Source organism: Canis lupus, chromosome X, assembly GCF_048164855.1.
Source record: "Canis lupus baileyi chromosome X, mCanLup2.hap1, whole genome shotgun sequence".
In the NCBI taxonomy this organism is placed as follows: Eukaryota; Metazoa; Chordata; class Mammalia; order Carnivora; family Canidae; genus Canis; species Canis lupus.
This window is the reverse complement of record NC_132876.1, coordinates 69,020,819-69,040,592: the sequence shown is the minus strand read 5'-3', so window position 1 is coordinate 69,040,592 and position 19,774 is coordinate 69,020,819. Positions and strand designations below refer to the sequence as shown.

Here is a 19,774-nt window from a genome sequence, read left to right as displayed (position 1 = left end):
GCTCGGCTCCTTCCCGGCTTCGGTGACTAGTTCCGCTCTCTTGCCTCGCTTCTTTTTGATGACTCATCCCTCCGATGCTTCGCTCGGTTGCCTCCTCCCCGCCCCGCTCCGTCCTCTCTCCCTTGGCTCCTAGTTGGCCCCCACGCCCGGGGGAATGGTTTGGGTGAAGCCTGTCCGGCGTCGTCTTTGCCGCGTACTTTAAAACATAGAGGAGCGCAAAACGATTGCTGTACAGGAAAGAGGAGGCTCGCTTCCTTATAAGGAGCTTAACCCATCGCTGTCCTTTAAAGCTTTTCCCTTCACTTCCCTGATGGAAGGGGAAGTGGTGAGGGAGAGACGCCAGCGGGGCTTCTGCCTCGGTTTCCCTTCAGTTCTAGACCTCCGGCAGCTCTGAGTTCCTAGCAAAGGTCAAGCTGTCCCGGCTCCAATGGCCGACCTCGCTGAGGCAGCGGTCCAAGAAGGCACAATTAGATGGGGAGTTTTCAGGCATTTCTGTGGGGTCTTGGGGCGTCTGTACTGGGCACCTATGGCACCTTTGCTGGAGACCACAGTCCTAGAGAGGAAATGGACCATGAGTCGTTAATGAGTGGGGAGAGGGAAGGGGGACTGAGACTGAACTAAGAATCTGTCCCAGACCCAGTCCATTTAAATAGGTGAATGAATGGACTTTCACCTGGGCAAGGGGCCCTACCCATGCTGTGCCCACGCCCCTCTTCACAGCGTGCTTTCCTGGGTAAGGTCAAATGAAACCGGTAGATCTATAGCAGGAAGTTAGCAAAGAACTGCCTAAATTTGTCCCCTTTCGGCGCTGGTAGGCTCAATTGCTCTTTCATGCTCACACAATCATCACCATTTCTCTGCTGTGCCTCTTATGCCACAGCTAGAGCCTGTGATTGAAAGCTTCCAGTTCCGCCTGGGATTTACACTGCCTTGTATGGGGCTTTGTGCATAGAGAGTGCACAACAACTTCCCGGGAGTCTGAGTATCCCCAGAGACTTGGGGACCACCCAGTCTGCAAAATGCTCTGAGACTCAGGCATCTGTTGGGAGGGAGCTTTTGCACTTTGATATTGTGTCTTTAGGAGAAAAGAGTAGTTTGCCACTGGGGGAAACAAAGAAGGTGCTGAAAAATATGTAGGGCACCTTCCCTTTCTAATACCTCCCAGCCAGCCCTTTGGGGACCCCTTGGCTAAGTCCCATCCACAGCTCATTTGCATTGTCCAAGCTTGCCGGCTTTGGCCTCTGAGAGGAATGTAGCCAAAGAACAGAAAAGAAGAGGCATGCTTTCTGCTCCTGCTGGGGTGAAAAGTAAGTGAATACACAAATCCTATCCCCTCCCCAGCTTCTGCTTCCGCCTTCTCTCCATCATGAAACAATTCTCTTTTTTTTATCTTTTTTTTTAGAGTGGTTATTTTTTTAATAAGATTTATTTATTTATTCATTCAGAGAGAGCGAAGAGAGAGGCAGAGACACAGGGAGAGGGAGAAGCAGGCTCCCCGCAGGAAGCCCGATGTGGGACTCGATCCTGGGTCTCCAGGATCACACCCCGGGCTGCAGGCGGCGCTAAACCGCTGCGCCACCGGGGCTGCCCATGAAACAATTCTCAAGCATTTCTCTGTTCGAGGCTCTGGCTGTTCTCATTAGTTTACATGCAGTCCTTGCCCTGACGATCAGAGGCAACAAGGGCTAATGCCGAAAATGCAGAAAGCACATACCCGTGGTGGAGGGAGAAGTGGCTAAGATTCAGTGTAATGTATAGCCCGGAGATGCCAGCGATGCATCTTGGGGTCAGTGCAACCAGGGTGGGGCGGGGGTGGGGGTGGCAGCGGCTAAGGAATCAGGATAAATGCATGTAATTGCAGTGAAAAGTGCAAGTGGGCAATTGTGAGAGTTTTACAAGTCAGGTGGGGATGATTGAAGCTATTGGCTCTCAACTACAAAGGGTTCCTGGAGAAGGTGGAACTAAAGAAATAGGTGAGTGGCAGAAACAAATGGCCATAATGTATTTACATCGTGAGGTGGGAGTGGAATTAGCAGGTGGAGTAGACTTTGATCAGGAAACCTTAAGTAGCCAGTGATTGTTATTCTTTCTCCTCCTTCCCTCTCAACACATACGGTTGGTTGAGTGCCAGCTCTGTTCTAGATACTGGAAACATACAAATAATAATGATAGCAAATAGTTATTGAGTAATATGTGCCAAGTATTGTGTTAAGCCCATTATCCTATTTAAATGTCACGTTGATTGACCTGGGGCGACTGGATAGCACATTCCGTTAAAGGGTCCCACTCTTGGTTTTGGCTCAGGTCATGCTCTTGTGGTCAGTCGTGAGATGGAGCCCCACATTAGGCTCTGCGCTGAGTGCAAGTCTGCTTCAGATTCTCTCTCCCTCTCCTTCCTCTGCTCTATTTCTCTCTCACTCAAATAAATAAAATCTTTGAAAAAAATCTCACATTGACCTTATAATGTAGCTATCATTATCATGCCCCTTTTGCAGGTGAGCCAACTGTGCTTCAAGGAGATGAAGTGACTTGCCCCGAGATTGCACAACTGGCTGTAAGTGGAAGAGGTGAGATTTGAATCTAGACAGTTAAAGTCTGGAGTCCATGAATTTAATCAGTTTGCTCTACCTAATCTTCTGGTTGGATAGTGATAAAAATGAGACTCCCTTGGTAGCAGTGGAAGCAAGAATGGAGATGGCCAAAACTTTGAGGGCAGACTGGGGGAAAGCAGAAGATCCCAGGAGCAGCAACAGAAACCCCAGCCAGCTGTTTCAACAGACAGAGCAAACATCTGGAATGCATCAGACACTAGAAGGAAGCCCAGGCAGGCAGGTGGTTGGCAGCCAGTGAAAGAGGCTCTGCCATGTGGCCCAGGCTTCCAGAGCAGGATGCCAGATGTCAAAAGGTTTGGCAAGAGCTGGATAAAGCACTACTCTTGTGAAGACTAAGGTGTCACACAGGGCACCAAGGTAGGAATAAGAAGCTGGGGGCACCAGAGTGGGGGCTTAAGGCTGGGGCTTTTACGCAATAAACAGGGAAACAATCCAGTTATTAAAGCTAGGAATCAATTCCATTCATTCTCCTTCTCATCTATTCTTTCAACATTTTTGGCATCCTCACTATGTTGCAAGTGCTGTGCGAATCTCTGGGGTAAGACACGGTATGGTGAGGGGGCCAGACCTTTAAAACATAGCAACAACACTGTGTGATTAGTTCCCTATTAGAGGCACAAGCAGACTGCGTGTGTGGTGGGGGGAGGAGACTGTCTTTTCTTGGGAGAATTCACCAAGGATATTAACTCTGAGCTGGATCTTTTTTTTTTAAAGATTGTATTTATTTATTAGAGATACACACACACACACACACACACACGCACAGGCACAAGCAGGCTCCATGCAGGGAGCCCGACGTGGGACTCGATCCCAGGTCTCCAGGATCACGCCCTGGGCTGAAGGCGGCGCTAAACCGCTGAGCCACCAGGGCTGCCCTGAGCTGGATCTTTTTAAAAAAGATTTTATTTATTTATATGAAAGAGAAAAAAAGAGCAGAAGCAGGGGGAGCAGTAGAGGGAGAGGGGGAAGCAGGCTCCCCACCAAGCAGGGAGCCCAATGTGGGACTCGATCCCAGGACCTTGGGATCATGAGCTGAGCCAAAGGCAGATGCCCAACCAGCTGAGCCACACAGGTGTCCTCTGAGCTAGGTCTTTAAAGAAGAGGAGAAATTTTCCAGGCTCTGAGTGGTTTAGAGGATTTTAGACAGAAGGAATGACATAGGCCAAAGCATAAAGTTTTGAAAGTGTAGGCCACACTGAGGGAACGATAAGCAATTCATACTGGACAATGGGTGTATCATAGGAAGGAGTGGGAATATGTGTCTGAGGAAGACTCATGGCCACAATATGCAGGCTTTTGTGGGGGCTGCTGAAGGTCCTGGACATTCTTCCACAGGTGAAGGAAAGCTTCCTATAGTCTATATGATGGCAAGTGACTGGACTGCACTGAGGGTTTTTAGGAGGATTACGTGGGAAATAATGTCCAGATGTAGTAGGGGTAAGCAAATCACTCAAGAGGCTACTGCAATCTTGAAGGCAAGAGATGATTGGAGTGTGAACTAAGATATTGACAGAGAGGATCAGTTCAGGAAAATACTCCTGAGGAAGAGTTGACAAAATTCAGTGATTGATAACGCTGAGTGATGGGGAGAAAGAGCCATGGACAGCTCCAGAGATTTCTTGTTTGATAGCTGGGTCTATGGGAACATAATTCACATAGAGATTGATAATTTAGGATGAGAAGCAGGTGTTATGGGAGGAGATAGGGAGCTCAGTTTAGGACAAATTGAGTTGGAAGTGCCCAGTGGTGTTCTGGTAAGTGTTCACTAACCAGATATGGGTGGGTGGTGGAGGGAGACTTTATTTGATGATTCCTATGGTGTAAATATGCCCACACTGGCCAATTTCAGATTTACCAATGTGATGGCCACCCACTCACAAAAATCCTGAAAATTTAATAGTCTCAGCGAGCCCTGGAAAGGACTGTGCCATGTAGTCTGGGACACAGGCTTCTGATGGCATTGCTTAAATGATTTTGAGACCACACCACTGAACTGAGTCCAGATTTTCAGAACTCTGGGCACCTGGTTGGGTCAGTTGGTGGAGCTGTGACTCTTAGTCCTAGGGTTGTAGGTTCAAGCCCCGTATTGGGTGTAGAAATTACTTTTTTTTTTTTAAGATTTATTTATTTGTTCATTCAGAGAGAGCAAAGAGAGAGGCAGAGACACAGGCAGAGGGAGAAGCAGGCTCCATGCAGAAAGCCCGATGCGGGACCCGATCCTGGATCTCCAGGATCACACCCCAGGCTGCAGGCAGCGTTAAACCGCTGCGCTACCAGGGCTGCCCTAGAAATTACTTTTTTAAAAAAAATATTTTTCAGAACTCCAGTGGGTTCATAAAACTGCCAACCCAAGATCAAGCAGAGCAAGGATGAATTCCATGGGACTGAGTGAACTGATGAAGGATAATTATGGCTTTTGTTTGGAATATTGATGCTGGATTTAATAAACACTTTTTTCTGTCAAGTTATCTATACTTGTAACAACTAGTAAATTATTCTTTTGTAAACAGAAATGAAACATTTATCTTTTCTCCCAAACTAATCTCTCCAGAATTTGAAAACTCTTACTGAGCATTTTTATTTCTGTGGCAATATAATTATTTGCACAAATTCAATAAGAATCTATCTTCTTTGTAATAGGGTATAATTGGAAACATTGCCTATATAACCAAAGCTTTGATCGGAATGTCATATTTAAGAATGATGTGCACAGAATCAGATATGACCAGTTTTAAGGAACAAGGTTGACTTTTATGGAACCAATGCCTGCAAAGCCCTCTTGAGAAAACTGCCTGGTACCTGACTTACAGGGTTCCCAGCCTTACAGATGAATAAGGAGGGTCACTTCTGAGCAGGTTGTTTGTGTGTGTGTGTGGGGGGGAATCTCGAGAAGAGAGAAATTCACCCAAATCTATAGGTATTACAGGCGAAATCTGGTGGCAAGTTCTTGGCTTGGCTCCAGAAGGCTTTTGAAGGTCTAATGTGAGATTACTTATGAAAAGTTCCAGCAGGCGTGGTCGGGTGGCTCAGTTGGTTTAGCATCTGACTCTGGATTTCGGCTCAGGTCATGATCACAAGGTCTTGAGATAGAGCCCTGTGTTGGGCTCTGCACTGTGCGAGGTGGAGCCTGCTTAAGATTCTCTCTCTCCCTCTCCCTTTGCTCCCCCCCCCCACACCACCCCATCTCAAAAAAAAGTTTCAGCAAGGCAGACTTAAAAAAGGCCTATGTGGTCACTTACCACTCTTCCCACATTTATGTTAGTAATCAGGCCAAATTTAATGAGATCAGTCTTATTTTGTAAGCAAGAATCAAAAAGGTGGGGGTGACTAAGAGAAATTTTATGTCTCAATCAAAAACCATAGCATGTCTTTGTGGCTTATTAGATGCTATTCCCATTCATTGTCTTTGAGCTATTTTTCAACTCTTGTTAAACTCATTTTACTTACCACTTTGTTATCTATCTATAAATTGGACTGGGTCTTGTCATCCTACACATTATGTCAGTCCTTACCAATTCTTAATTCTTTTCATTTCCTTCAGTGTCTGGCTACAACTCTCCAACTTTGTATTTCCAATTTTTCTCCCTCTCTCCTGATTTGGTACCATGAATGCCCAGAACTTATTGGGACTGCAGGTTGTCTTGTAGCTGACCTTTCCCCCAGAATCCAAAGAAGCCCTATATACTGAAGCTGGACAACTTGATATGAATTCAAAAGAGTCATCACCACAGCAGATCATATATGGGTGATCTTTGTGCCTGCTGCTCTGTGGGCCCTGTAGGACACTCACTGGGATATGTGCATCTTCCATGGTCTCCTCTAAGAAATAACCATGCAAACTTCAAACCAAAAAAATCTGTCAGATTTCCACTGTTGTCTTCATTCCACCATTGAAAGATGCTCTGAGCCCAGTATATAGACATTTTCTGACTAGCTCTAGGCTCAGGAACTGGATTTATAACCTTCTCTAACATTAATCTTTGTTTTACTTTTTTTTTCATGGAAGTTCCCATTACTGAGTGCCTGATGGCTCACACCATCCAACAAATACCTTCTACTACCAAGTCTCAAAAACTGGTCCTTAATGAACAAAAGGGTGATCAGATGATAAATGGACCTAAATCTTTAGAGGAAAGAAGAAGGTCTCTTCTTTCTTTGAACAGGAGGAGAAATTGACAAAGACCCTCCCCTTAACCACACTTTAGGTTCCTGTAAGTCCTGTTTTCACTAGGCCTCAACTGTGGCCCTCTCTGTCTTTGGCCTGTCCAGCCCAGTTTTAGCAAAGACTCCTGCTACGTCATCCTCCTACCTTTGATATCTGATCAAGTTCTCCAGTTCCTATATTTGATTTCTAAGTCTTTGGCCCGTCTCTAACAAGACTGTGAGGTAAATTTAGCAAGAATCCTCCATCCTTAACATCTCCTCTTTGTAACTTTCCATCCAATGACCCTCTCCTTCTTCTCCTTGGCTCTAAATCCCCATTTGTCTGTTTTTTGTTTGTTTGTTTGTTTGTTTGTTTTTTGTATTCAGAGTTAAGCCTGATCTCTCTCCCCTATCTTGAAAAAGTCTTCCTTATCTTTATGTGATGCAAAATTTGATAGAACTTCAAGGAGATGAAGCCACTAGTACAGCTGGAAACTTCAACACCCCTCTGTCAGAAGTGGACAGATCCATAGGTAGAAAATCAGCAAGAACATAGTTGAACTCACCAGCACCATCAATCAACTGGATACAATTGACATCCATAGACTATTTTGCCCAACAACAGCAGAATACACATTCTTCTCAAACTCATATGGAACATTCACCAGGAGAGATCACATTCTGTGACAAAAAAATCCTCACATTTTAATAAATTCAAAAAATAGAAATCATACAATGTCTGCCCTCAGACCACAACGGAATGACAAACTCAAAGCTTTCCCATTAAGATCAGGAACAAGCCAACATGTCCCCTTCACACCACTCCTTTCAACATGGTAGTGGAAGATCTAGCTAATGCAAATGACACAAGAAAAGGAAAAAAAGTTGTTATACAGATTGAGGAGTAATAAATAAAACTGCCTTTGTTTGCAAATGACATAATTGTCCATAAAATCTGAAAGAATTGACCAAAAGACTCCTGGAACTAATAAGCAATTATAGCAAGGTTGCAGAATATAAGGTTAATATACAAAGGTCAATCACTTTCCTAAATGCCAGTAATGAACAATTGCAATTTGAGATTAAAAACACAATATTAGGGATCCCTGGGTGGCGCAGTGGTTTGGCGCCTGCCTTTGGCCCAGGGCGCGATCCTGGAGATCCGGGATCGAATCCCACGTCAGGCTCCCGGTACATGGAGCCTGCTTCTCCCTCTGCCTGTGACTCTGCCTCTCTCTCTCTCTCTCTCTCTCTCTCTCTCTCTCTCTCTCTGTGACTATCATAAATAAATAAAAATGTAAAAAAAACCCACAATATTACATTACAATATTACATTTTACATTAGCATTCCTCTAAAATGAAATACTTGGGTATAAATCTAACAAAATATGTGTAAGATCTATAGGAAGATAACAAAACCATAGAAGAATTAAATATATAGATACTCCATATTCTTGGACTGGAAGATTCAATTTTGTCAAGGTGTAAGCTCTTCCCCACTTGATCCAGAGATTCAAAGCAACCCCACTCAAAATCCCTGCAAGTTATTTTGTGGATATCAGCAAACTGATTTTATGGAGTTTAAATGGAGAGGCAAAAGACCCAGAATAACTAACATAATACTGAAGGAGAAGAACAAATTCAGAGGATTGACAAAACTCAATGTCAAAACTTACTATAAAGCTACAGTAATCAAGACTTGTGGCATTGGCAAAAGAATAGAGGAAAGGATCAGTGGAACAGAATAGGAAGCCCAGAAATAGACCCACATAAATATAGTCAGCTGACCTTTGACACAGGAACAAAGGCAATACAATGGAGCAAAGATAGTGTTTTCAACAAATGGTTCTGGAACAAGTGAACATCTATATGCAAAAAGAAAGAAAGAAAGAAAGAAAGAAAGAAAGAAAGAAAGAAAGAAAGAAGAAAAGAAAGAGAGAAAGAAAGAAAGAAAGAAAGAAGAAAGAAAATCTAGAAAGAGACCTTACACTCTTCACAAAAATTAATTCATAATGGATCTAGAACTAAATGTACAACACCAAACTAAAACTCCTAGGAGATAACATAGAAGAAAACCTAGATGACCTTGGGTAAAGCAATGACTTTTTAGATACAACAGCAAAGGCATAATGCATGAAAGAAAGAGTTGATAAGCTTAAATTTTAAATTAAAAACTTCTCGGTGAAAGACAATGACAAGAGAATAAGAACACAAATGACAGACTGGGAGAAAATATTTGCAAAAGACATATCTGATAAAGAACTATTACCCAAAGTATACAAAGAACTCTTAAAACTCAGTAATTAGAAAACAATCTGATTGAAAAACGGGCCAAAGACCTTAACAGACACCTCATCGAACAACATATACAAATGGCAAATGAGCACATGAAAATATGCTTCACATCAAGTGCCATTAGGGAAATGCAAATTAAAACAGCAACAAGATACCACCACACACTTATTAGAGTGCCCCAAATCCAGAGTACTAACAATATCAAATGGTGGGAAGAATATGGAGCACCAGGAACAGTCGTTTATTGCTGACAGGATTGTAAAATGGAAGACACCTTGAAAAATGGTCTGAAAAAAAAAAAAGAAAAGAAAAATGGTCTGGTGATTGCATATAAAACTAAACATGTTCAGAGAAGTCAATCTGAAAAGGTACCTACTGTATGATTTCAACTATATAACATTCTGGAAAAGGCAAAAACTATGGTGACAGTAAAAAGATCAGTGGTTGCCAGGGGCTGGGGGTTGGGGGAGAGATGAATAGATAGAGTACAGAGGATTTGGAGGATGGTGGAAACACTAAGTGTGATACTATAACAGTGGATATATGTCATTATGCATTTGTCTAAACCCATAGAATGTACAACGGCAAGAGTAAATCCTAAGGTGAACTCTGGATTTTGGGTGATTATGATGTGTCAATGTATGTTCATCAGTTACAACAAATGTACTACTCTGATGGGGGATATTGATAATGGAGTAAGCCATTGTGAATGGGGGCAGGGGTACATAGGAAATCCCTGTACCTCCCTCTCAATTTTTACTGTGAATCTAAAACTTCTCTAAAAAAATTAAGTCCTTAAAAAATTAATAATCCATTGCCAGTACCAGCTGACTCCAGCATACTAAGAGAGGTGCCTGAGGAACATCCACGAAATAGTTAGAAGGCCATTGGAAACACAGGTTTAGAGCTATCAAGGTTGGGGTTGCTCTGCCCTTGTCTCAGTCTTTGCCTTGACCCAGCCTCTCCTGATGGGCCTGCCCATGCACCTGCCCTCTCAGAATAGGCTTCCTCAGCCCTCTATTAGAGACCAGCAAGTCAGGACCAGGAATCCACCTCCACAAACCCACTAGACTGTAATGTAATCCTCTCTGCAAGTCAGTGTAAGAGTATCTTGCTGGACTCTCCAAGGATACAATTTAGCCCAGTTCTCCCAGTCACCACAGGAGTGGCAATATTTCCCAAACTTTAGTCATCCAAGAATGACCTTCACAATTTTTGCCAGATCCATGTGACCACTTGTGCTATTATTTAATCAACATTTTTCTTTTAATTGTCTTTCAATCAACTCCTCTTCCTTTTGCACTTTTGCTTCCTCCCAAGAAACTATAGTTTACTTCACCCCCCCAAAAAAAATAACCTATGAGAAAGATGTCATGCTGGAGACCAACATACTTTCTCTCAAGAAATTCTACATAATCAGGTCGTGACAGATTGCTATTTCATGAGTTGAGTCCTTGAGGAATCATGGAAATGCAGTTAGGACCCATGTTGTTGAAAAATTCATAAATTCGAGCCCCATTTGGTGTCATGAGAGGCCCATGCGGCTAGAGAAAACATTAGATCCATTTTTTCTATGTACCTCACTATAGGGCGCATTTTTAAAAAAATTGTTTTAGGGATCCCTGGGTGGCGCAGCGGTTTAGCGCCTGCCTTTGGCCCAGGGCGCGATCCTGGAGACCCAGGATCGAATCCCACGTCGGGCTCCCGGTGCATGGAGCCTGCTTCTCCCTCTGCCTGTGTCTCTGCCTCTCTCTCTCACTGTGTGCCTATCATAAATAAATAATAAAAAAAAATTGTTTTAAGTAATCTCTTCACCCAATGTGGGACTCAAACTCACAACCTTAAGATCAAGCATCAGATGCTCTACGGACTGAGCCAGCCAGGTGCCCAGAATGTTTATTAATTGGGAATTGTTAGGGGGTATGTATATATATATATTTTTCTATATATATAACTCTTTAAATGATTCATTCACCTCAGTTTAATGTGCTTCTGATAGACACCATTATATCCACAAATGGTCACTGTCAGGGAGCACAGAGGAGGGAACATAAATTCTATCAGAAGAAAGAGTTGGGAATCCGAGAAGTCTTGACAGGCAGAGGAAATGACAATAGAGCTGAGATTTGAAAGACTAGTGGAAGTTCTGGTGAAGGGTGGTGAAGGCATTCCAGGCAGAGGGCCATATAAGTGAAGGCTTGCAGATATAAATGTTTCTGTCATGTTTGTTGATGCCTAGGTGTTCAGTGCAGATAAAGTGCAGGGCTGGATTGTAAAGGGGATCTTTTGGCCATACTAATAAGTCTGGGCTTTAACGTAGATAAAGGGAAGTCTTCCGAATTTCATAAAGCTAGTCACATGTCCAGAATTGGGAGGGGGAAAACTGCAGAAAGTTTCATAGCTATCTGAGTATAAGGGGATGAGAACCCGTTCTAAAAGACAGGCAAGATGTTGGAGGAGAAAGAGGCAGAAATAGGGAAGTAAGGCAGTTGAGCTAATTTAGGAAATAATGATGATGACTTGATTTTAGAATGATCATAGTGAAATTATTAAGCTCTTGAGCTCTGGAATCAGGAAGAATCATGGCTCTGCAACATCCCAGTTGTGTGACATCTATTTAACATCTCTGAGCCTCGGCTTCTTCAACTGCAAAATAAGCTAAGAAAGTATCTACTCATAGGACTAAACAGAGTAAGTTATACACATTAGCTATTGTTTTGAATATTCAATAAATGTTAGCTATTATGTTTCATATTCTTATGTTTACAGCAAGCCAAATTTCAGTAACTGATGGAAATATCCAACAGGCAGTTGGAAATGTGAATCAAAGGGCAAAAGAGAAATTAAACCAGAGGTTTCTAATTCACCTTGTAGAGATAACTGTCAATCTCAGAGAGTGACTGAACCTCTGTGGAGGGCAGAGAACAGAATTTTGCGGAATGTTCACATATAGAAGTGGTAGAAGAAAGGGTTCAGAAAATTAGTGGCACAAGATGGACAGAGAGGTCCTTACCGTGGAGAGGATCTTCAAATTGCCAATTGCAGTGGCTTCGCCTAAGTCCTCATTCCCTGATTCATCTGCAGCATTGGATGCAAGTGACCCCTTCTTTTGGAAACTCTCTTCTTCAGTTTCCATTGCATTCTGTTCTCTTCTACCTTTTCTGATTATGCATAGAACATCTCACCTGAAAGCCTTGTAGCTTACTGGCTCCAACCCCTTCGTTTTACAAATGAAGAGATGAAAGAGCCAGCAAATGGAAGTAGCTAATTCGAGGTGCACACTCAATTGTTTCTTTCTTGGCTTTTTCTCCCCCTCTTCTCACTTCCGACAGTTCTTTGCTCTTCACTCTCCTATACTCACTTCCTCTTTCTATAAACTTGTCTGTTTCCATAACTTTCAGTATCGCCTTTAAGTCTTCGATTGCCAAATTGAAATCTCCTCCCTGTCTCTCTCTAGAGCTGCTCTACCATCCTTCCAACAGTTAGCTAGATGTTCCGTTAACCCCTGACACTCAGCATGTCTGAAACATAATTGTTCCCCATGAGGCTAGCTTCCTTCTTTGACTCCACCATCCTATCAATGGCACCTACATTCTCCTAGTCAGCTAACCCCTTACCAAATCTGATCGGTGAGTCCTGTATAAACATCCATGTAGGGCCGTGGCAAAGCACACTGCCATTAGGAACACAACTGCCTGGGACCAAATCCTGGCTCTGTGATCTTGGGTAAGTGACTTAGAAGCCGTCAGAGCCAGATGAGACCTTAAAGGTACATATTTATTGGGGCGCCTGGATGGCTCTGTTGTTTAGGCATCCAACTCTTGACTTTGGCTCAGGTCATGATCTCAGGAGGGTGAGATTGAGCCCCATGCTGGGCTCTGTGCTTGGCACAGAGTCTGCCTGGGATTCTGTTTCTCCCTCTCCCCCTGCTCACTCTCTCTCTCATAAAAAATAAATAAAATATTTTTTTAAAAAGATACATTTTTCTGCAAACTTCACCTTTTTCAGAAAAGAAATGTGAACCCCTAAAGCGTAAATCCCCATAGTCTGCAAAAAGGAATTAGGACTAGAATCAAGGGCTATTGAAGCTTCAGGGCAATGCATTTTGTACTACACCATATTGCCTCTTATAACCCTGTTGGATCTGTCACCACTGCTACCTCTCTAAATAAGATACTTATTGGGGCAGCCTGGGTGGCTCAGCAGTTTAGCGCTGCCTTCAGCCCAGGACCTGATCCTGGATACCCGGGATCAAGTCCCATGTCGGGCTCCCTGCATGGAGCCTGCTTCTCCCTCTGCCTGTGTCTCTGCCTCTCTCTCTCATGAATAAATAAATAAAATCCTTTTTAAAAAAGATACTTATTACCTGTGCCTGGATTATTGACAGTCACCTCTAACTACTCTTGCAATCTCTCATCTACCCCATCCCCAGTTCATCCTGCCAAGTTAATTGGCATCATTTCCATCTTGTTGTTCCCCTCATTAAAAAGGTTTCAGTGGTTCCTCATTGCCTACTAAATAAAACCCAAATGTCCAAGCTAGGCATCAAAACTCTTCCAAAATCTATTGTCAGCCCACCTTTTCATTTTTTTATTACCCACACTATCTTTTATACTCCATGGCCCAGCCATGTCCAATACTCTGTGTTCCTTGAGCAGCTCATGTACCTTCATGCCCTGTTGACTTTTTACATACTGTTCTCTGACTTTTGAGTGCCCTCACTTTGATTTTCCTTCTGTCTAATTCTTACTCAAGGCCCAACTCAAATGTCTAGGGCACGAAGACTTTTCAGATTGCCCAAGTCAGAATTAATCTCTATGATAATATATGTGACAGGAGTTTCCATCATAGCTAGGCATGTAGAAAATGTGGGTTTCCATCCCCCCTTTCTTTTTCACCTGTGTTCCCACAATATATTGCTTATACCTCTGTTTAACACTTATGTCACCCACCTTATATTAGAGCTGGTTATTTTTTAAAGATTACTTATTTATTTATTCACAAGAGACACACAGAGAGGCAGAGACATAGGCAGAGGGAGAAGCAGGCTCCCCACGGGGAGCCCAATGTGGGACTCCATCCCAGGACCCCAGGATCATGACTCAAGCCAAAGGCAGACCCTCAACCACTGAGCTACCTAGGCCTCCCTAGAGCTGGTTATTTAAACAACTAGTGAAATTCATCTCATTCACCTTTGCATCCTCCATGGCCCCTCACAGAGTTCCTGGTACACAATAGGTACTTAACAAATATTTAACAAAATGAAACAAAAACAGCAGAGCCAAGTCTCAAGCTGCCCTCTCATTAGTAATTCAGCAAGATCAATTCCTGTTGCTCGACAAGGAGTGACATGTTGAGAGAAGAAAAATCTGGGAACCCTTATTGGTAAATCTCCAACAATGTGCTTCAAAACAGCCTTAGAAACTTTCAACCTGACAGGTAAAGCTCTTATCCCCACATTCTTTTCAGTAAACTGAAATTTATGCAGGCCCATCACCCCCAGCCAGTGAGTGGGTTACCAGTAAGTGAAAAGCAGTGACTGGGGCTGAAGAGGTGGAAGCAGGAGCTCTTTGGAGCCATTTGTAAAAGGAGGCTACCATGATCCAGAAATTAATGTTTCCTGGAAAGGGAATCTTGACTGAGGTCCTTGGATCGTTTCCCTTGGAAGAGTGGGTAACTGTGATGAGTGATGCAGGCCAAGTAGCTTGGCATGTGTGACATGCCTTTATGGTTTCTCAGTGGCTGGATCTTTTCCAGGCCATTCTGGACACAGCTTTTAGCTAAGGCTGCTGTGAGGCTCATTCCAATTCTGGAAGTGAGGCCTGGGGTATGGCCAAGATGAAAGATGACTGCATTCTCATGATGACAGCTTAAAGACAGGCCTCAATTTCACTTCCTTTTTAAATTTAATTTTATTTATTTTTTATATTTTTAAAGATTTTATTTATTCATGAAAGACACACAGAGAGAGGCAGAGACACAGGCAGAGGGAGAAGCAGGCTCCCCAAAAGGGAGCCTGATGTGGGACTCAGTCCTGGATCCTGGGATCATGCCCTGAGCCAAAGGCAAATGCTCAACTGCTGGGCCACTCAGGTGCCCCACAATTTCACTTCCTTGTTGGCCACCTCCATTCATTCATTCAATTGTCATTTAGTAGACACCCATTGTGCACCAGGAACATAGGTTCTGATACAGAGATGAATGGCCCATGCCCTTGAAAAGTACTGTTCTAATGGAGGAGACACACAGGTAAACAGACAATATGGTGAACTATCATAAGTGCCATCACGGATAAATACAGTACAGGGGAGAAACAGAGGGATAGAGAAAGTGGAGAGAATAAAACCTAAAGTCTTAAATGTAGCACAAAAGGCTGCTGGCTACCTCTCACCACTCCTCAGCCTTTGCATGTGAAGAGTAGACTATCTGAGCTAAATTTCAGAGAATGAAGAAGAGTTTTTTTTTTTTTTTTTTGAAGAAGAGTTTGTAAACAGGGAAAAGCTGTTGTGGGCAGATTTTATTCCAAAGACAGTGAGGAGCCAATGGAGGATTTTAAGCAGGGGAGTGACATGATTAGATAGATATACATTCCAGAAAGACCACTCTAAAGAATGTTTAGAGAATGGATTGGAAGAGATCATGAATGAAGGTAGGGAGACAGGGAACTGTCTCCAATTGTAAAAGTATCAGAATCTATACTAGGGCAGTAGAAGTGGGATAAAAAGGAAGAGAAGGAGTCAAAAGATATGAAGAAGTAAAACCTACAGGGTTTAGTTATTTATTGGATATGGAATGTAGGAGAGTGATCAGGAAGGGGAAACTCATGCCAATTTCCCAGATTCTTGGCTTGGGCAATAGGTGGATATAATACGGTTCAATGGGATAAGGGACAACTAGAGGAGCTACAAGTTTGAGAGCAGGAGAGATGAGATCGACATGTAATATATCTGTATTTGGAAACCAGGAAGGAAATATGAAGATACAGGTTTGCAACTGTCGGTAACTGAAGCCATGGGAATGGAGTGGATGAGACTGCTCAGGAAGAATTTCAAGAGTGATGAGAAGAGAGAGAACAGAACCATGAGGATTGACGTTTAAGGGGTAGAGTCAGGGGTGCCTGGCAGGCTCAGTGGGTAGAACGTGCAGCTCTTGATCTTGGGGTTGTGAGTTCGAGCCCCACACTGGATGTAGAGTCTACTTAATAAAAAATATTTGGGGGCACCTGGGTGGCTCAGTTGGTTAAGCAGCTGCCTTTGGCTCAGGTCATGATCTTGGGATCCTGGGATTGAGCCCCGTATTGGGCTCCCTGCTCAACAGGGAGTCTGCTTCTCCCTCTCCCTCTGCCCTTCCCCCTGGCTTGTTCTCTCTCTCTCTCTTTCTCTCTCAAATAAATAAAATATAATTTTTTTAATTTTAAGGGGTGGAGTAAGAGTAAAGCATGGAGCAAAGATAAGAGAGAGACCAATAGAGAAAAGTGTAACAAAAGTCAAAGGAGATTATATAGTCATAAACCAAGTTCTAGAGAAATATTAATGCCTTTTTTTAAGATTTTATTTTATGTATTTATTTATTCATGAGAGGCACAGAGAGAGAGAGAGAGAAAGAGAGGCTGACGTGGGACTCAATCCCGGGTCTCCAGGATCATGCCCTGGGCCAAAGGCAGGCGCTAAACCGCTGGGCCACCGGGGCTGCCCATATTAATGCCTTTTTACCTTTATTTTATAAGATTTTATTTTTAAGTTATCTCTATACCTAACATGGGGCTCAAACTCACAATTCCAATATCAGGAGTCACATGCTCCATTGACTGAGCCAGCCAGGCATCCCTTCAATGGCATTTTTATTTTATTTTATTTTATTTATTTTATTTTTAAGGTGTTTCTATTAAAGCATGGAGATTGGATCCATGGACAGAAAGGGCTGCTTTTGATGACATTTTAAAAAAGATTTTATTTATTTATTCATGAGAGACAGAGAAAGAGAGAGAGGCAGAGACTTAGGCAGAGGGAGAAGCAGCCTCCATGCAGGAAGCCCAATGTGGAACTCTATGCCAGGACCTGGAGATCACACCCTGAGCCAAAGGCAGATGCTCAACCACTGAGCCACCCAGGCATCCCTAATGACATTTTTAAATGGTCATGATATAATGGCAAGTGAAAGAGGATATAAGATAATATGTTGCAGACAACAGATTGGTGGTTGTCAGAGATGGGAGATGGAGGGTGGTTGAAATGGGTGGAGAGGATTAAAAGGTACAAAGTTTCAGTTATAAAAGAAATAAGTCATGGAAGTGCAGTGTACAGCATAGTAACTATAGTCAATTACATATATGAAAGTTGCTACAAGAGTAGATGTTAAAGTTCTCATCACAAGAAAAAAATTTCTTTTTTTTTTAAATTTTTATTTATTTATGATAGTCACACAGAGAGAGAGAGAGGCAGAGACACAGGCAGAGGGAGAAGCAGGCTCCATGAACCGGGAGCCCGACGTGGGATTCGATCCCGGGTCTCCAGGATCGCGCCCTGGGCCAAAGGCAGACGCCAAACCACTGCGCCACCCAGGGATCCCAAGAAAAAATTTCTAACTGTATATGGCGACAGATTTTAACTAGACTTATCATGGTGACCATTTCTCAGTATATACAAATATAAAATCATTATCTTGTACACCTTAAACTAATGTAATGTTATATGTCAATTAGGCTTCAATAAAAAAATAGATATCATATGATGACAATTGTATTTTAAGAGTACATGTAAGTGGGCACCTGGGTGGCTCAGTGGTTGAGCATCTACCTTTGGCTCAGGTCGTGATCCCAGGGCCCTGGGATCGAGTCCCGCATCAGGCTCCCTGCAGAGAGCCTGCTTCTCCCTCTGCCTATGTCTCTGCCTCTCTCTCTGTCTCTCATGAATAAATAAATAAAATCTTAAAAAAAAAAGAGTACGTGCAGGTGGGGCACCTGGATGGTTCAGTTGGTTATGTGGCTGCCTTCGGCTCAGGTCATGATCTCCTGAGATTGAGTCCTGTAGTGGGCTCTCTGCTCAATGAGGAGCCTGCTTCTCCCTCTGCCTCTGCTGCTCCCCCTGCTTGTGTTCTCTCTCTGTGTCTCTCTCTCTCTCTCAAAAAAAATCTTTAAAAGAAAAGATACATATAGGGGCTCCTGGGTGGCTCAGTTGGTTAAGCATCGGACTCTTGATCTCAGGTCAGGTCTTGATCTCATGATCATGGGTTCAAGCCTTGCATTGGGCTTAAACCAAAAAGAATATATGTATGTATTTTCATTGAAAAATAACTATAAGGTTTCTTTTTTTTTTAATTTTTTTAATTTTTATTTATTTATGATAGTCACAGAGAGAGAGAGAGAGAGAGAGAGAGAGGCAGAGACATAGGCAGAGGGAGAAGCAGGCTCCAACACTGGGAGCCTGATGTGGGATTCGATCCCGGGTCTCCAGGATCATGCCCTGGGCCAAAGGCAGGCGCCAAACCGCTGCGCCACCCAGGGATCCTGAAAAATAACTATAAGGTTTCACACCTGTTGATGTTAATCTCTGGGTGGTGGTGTTACAGACTATTGTAATTTTTATCCTTATGATTATGGGGGGATTTTCCAATTTTTCCATAAAGAATATGTGTTACTTGTGTAATTGACAAACATAAAAAATTAATATAAAAAGAGAAAAATATCAAATGGGGAAGAAGATTTCAAGGTAGGAGTGGTCAACTGAATCAAACACGTCAGAGTTAGTAAGACTTGTTCTGAGGGCTATCCATTAGATTTAGCAGCAAAGTGACTGTGGTGAAGACTATTTCAATGAAGTAGTTTGTAGGGGCAGAAGCCAGATGGGAATGGAACTGAACAGTGAATGGGAGATGAAGTGCAGACAGCAAGTACAGAAGTGTCTTTTTAAAAACTTGGTTAAAGGGTGCCTGGGTGGCTCAGTGGTTGACCATCTGCCTTCGGCTCAGTGTGATCCTGGAGTCCTGGAATCAAGTCCCGCATTGGGCTCCCTGCAGGGAGCCTGCTTCTCCCTCTGCCTATGTCTCTGCCTCTCTCTCTCTCTCTGTCTCCCATGAATAAATAAATAAAATCTTTAAAAAAATTGGTTAAGAAGGAAAAGAGATAGGGCAAAAGCCCAGTTGAAGATACCATCCAGTTTGAGAAAGCCACACCATTTGGTGGCGTAGAGATGTCCTGGGATCCAGACGTAGGTTGCGAAGATCTTCTGACATTCAGATTTCCAGTGTGAGGGGTACAGCAGAGTGTGGAATTGGAAACAGCAGTCAGCTCAGGGAATTGACATCACAAATTGCTCTTCATGGCTCAGAGGAAAACTCATTGTCACCCAAACTGAGCAGAACACTCCAGTGCAATGTATATGGCTACATAATTTAGAATACAGATTAATTCTTGGAAAAGAGCTTGTGATGAGTGTGAAATAATCATAGATTGGAAGTTCTTATGACTCATGTGATAACAGGGCTTCTTTATCAAGGTGTGTAACTTGGTTCTATAGACAATATCGTTCTCTAGGAATAATGCCAAAACTCAGTGCATTCTACAGCTCAGCCCAGCCCCAGATCTATGAGGTGAGACATCAACAGCAAGAATGAGAGGTTTGTGTTTATTGTAAAGCATGAGCTCAGATTCAGAAATCAATAACTGCTTGACATTCTGAAAAGCACCCTCATGCTGGCAAATCCAATGCCACCAAGCACCAATTTCC

General features: G+C 43.0%; 1 protein-coding gene across 1 annotated transcript in view; it reads left to right on the top strand.

Moving 5' to 3' along the window:
• The first annotated feature begins 957 nt into the window (after nucleotides 1–957).
• The window catches only part of GJB1 (gap junction protein beta 1), a 32,018-nt gene continuing 13,201 nt past the window's right edge, over nucleotides 958–19,774 (top strand). The window contains exons 1-2 of the mRNA XM_072815904.1: nucleotides 958–1,307; nucleotides 2,496–2,567. The gene's annotated coding sequence lies outside the window, so the exon portion shown is untranslated. The remainder of the gene's footprint in view (nucleotides 1,308–2,495; nucleotides 2,568–19,774) is intronic.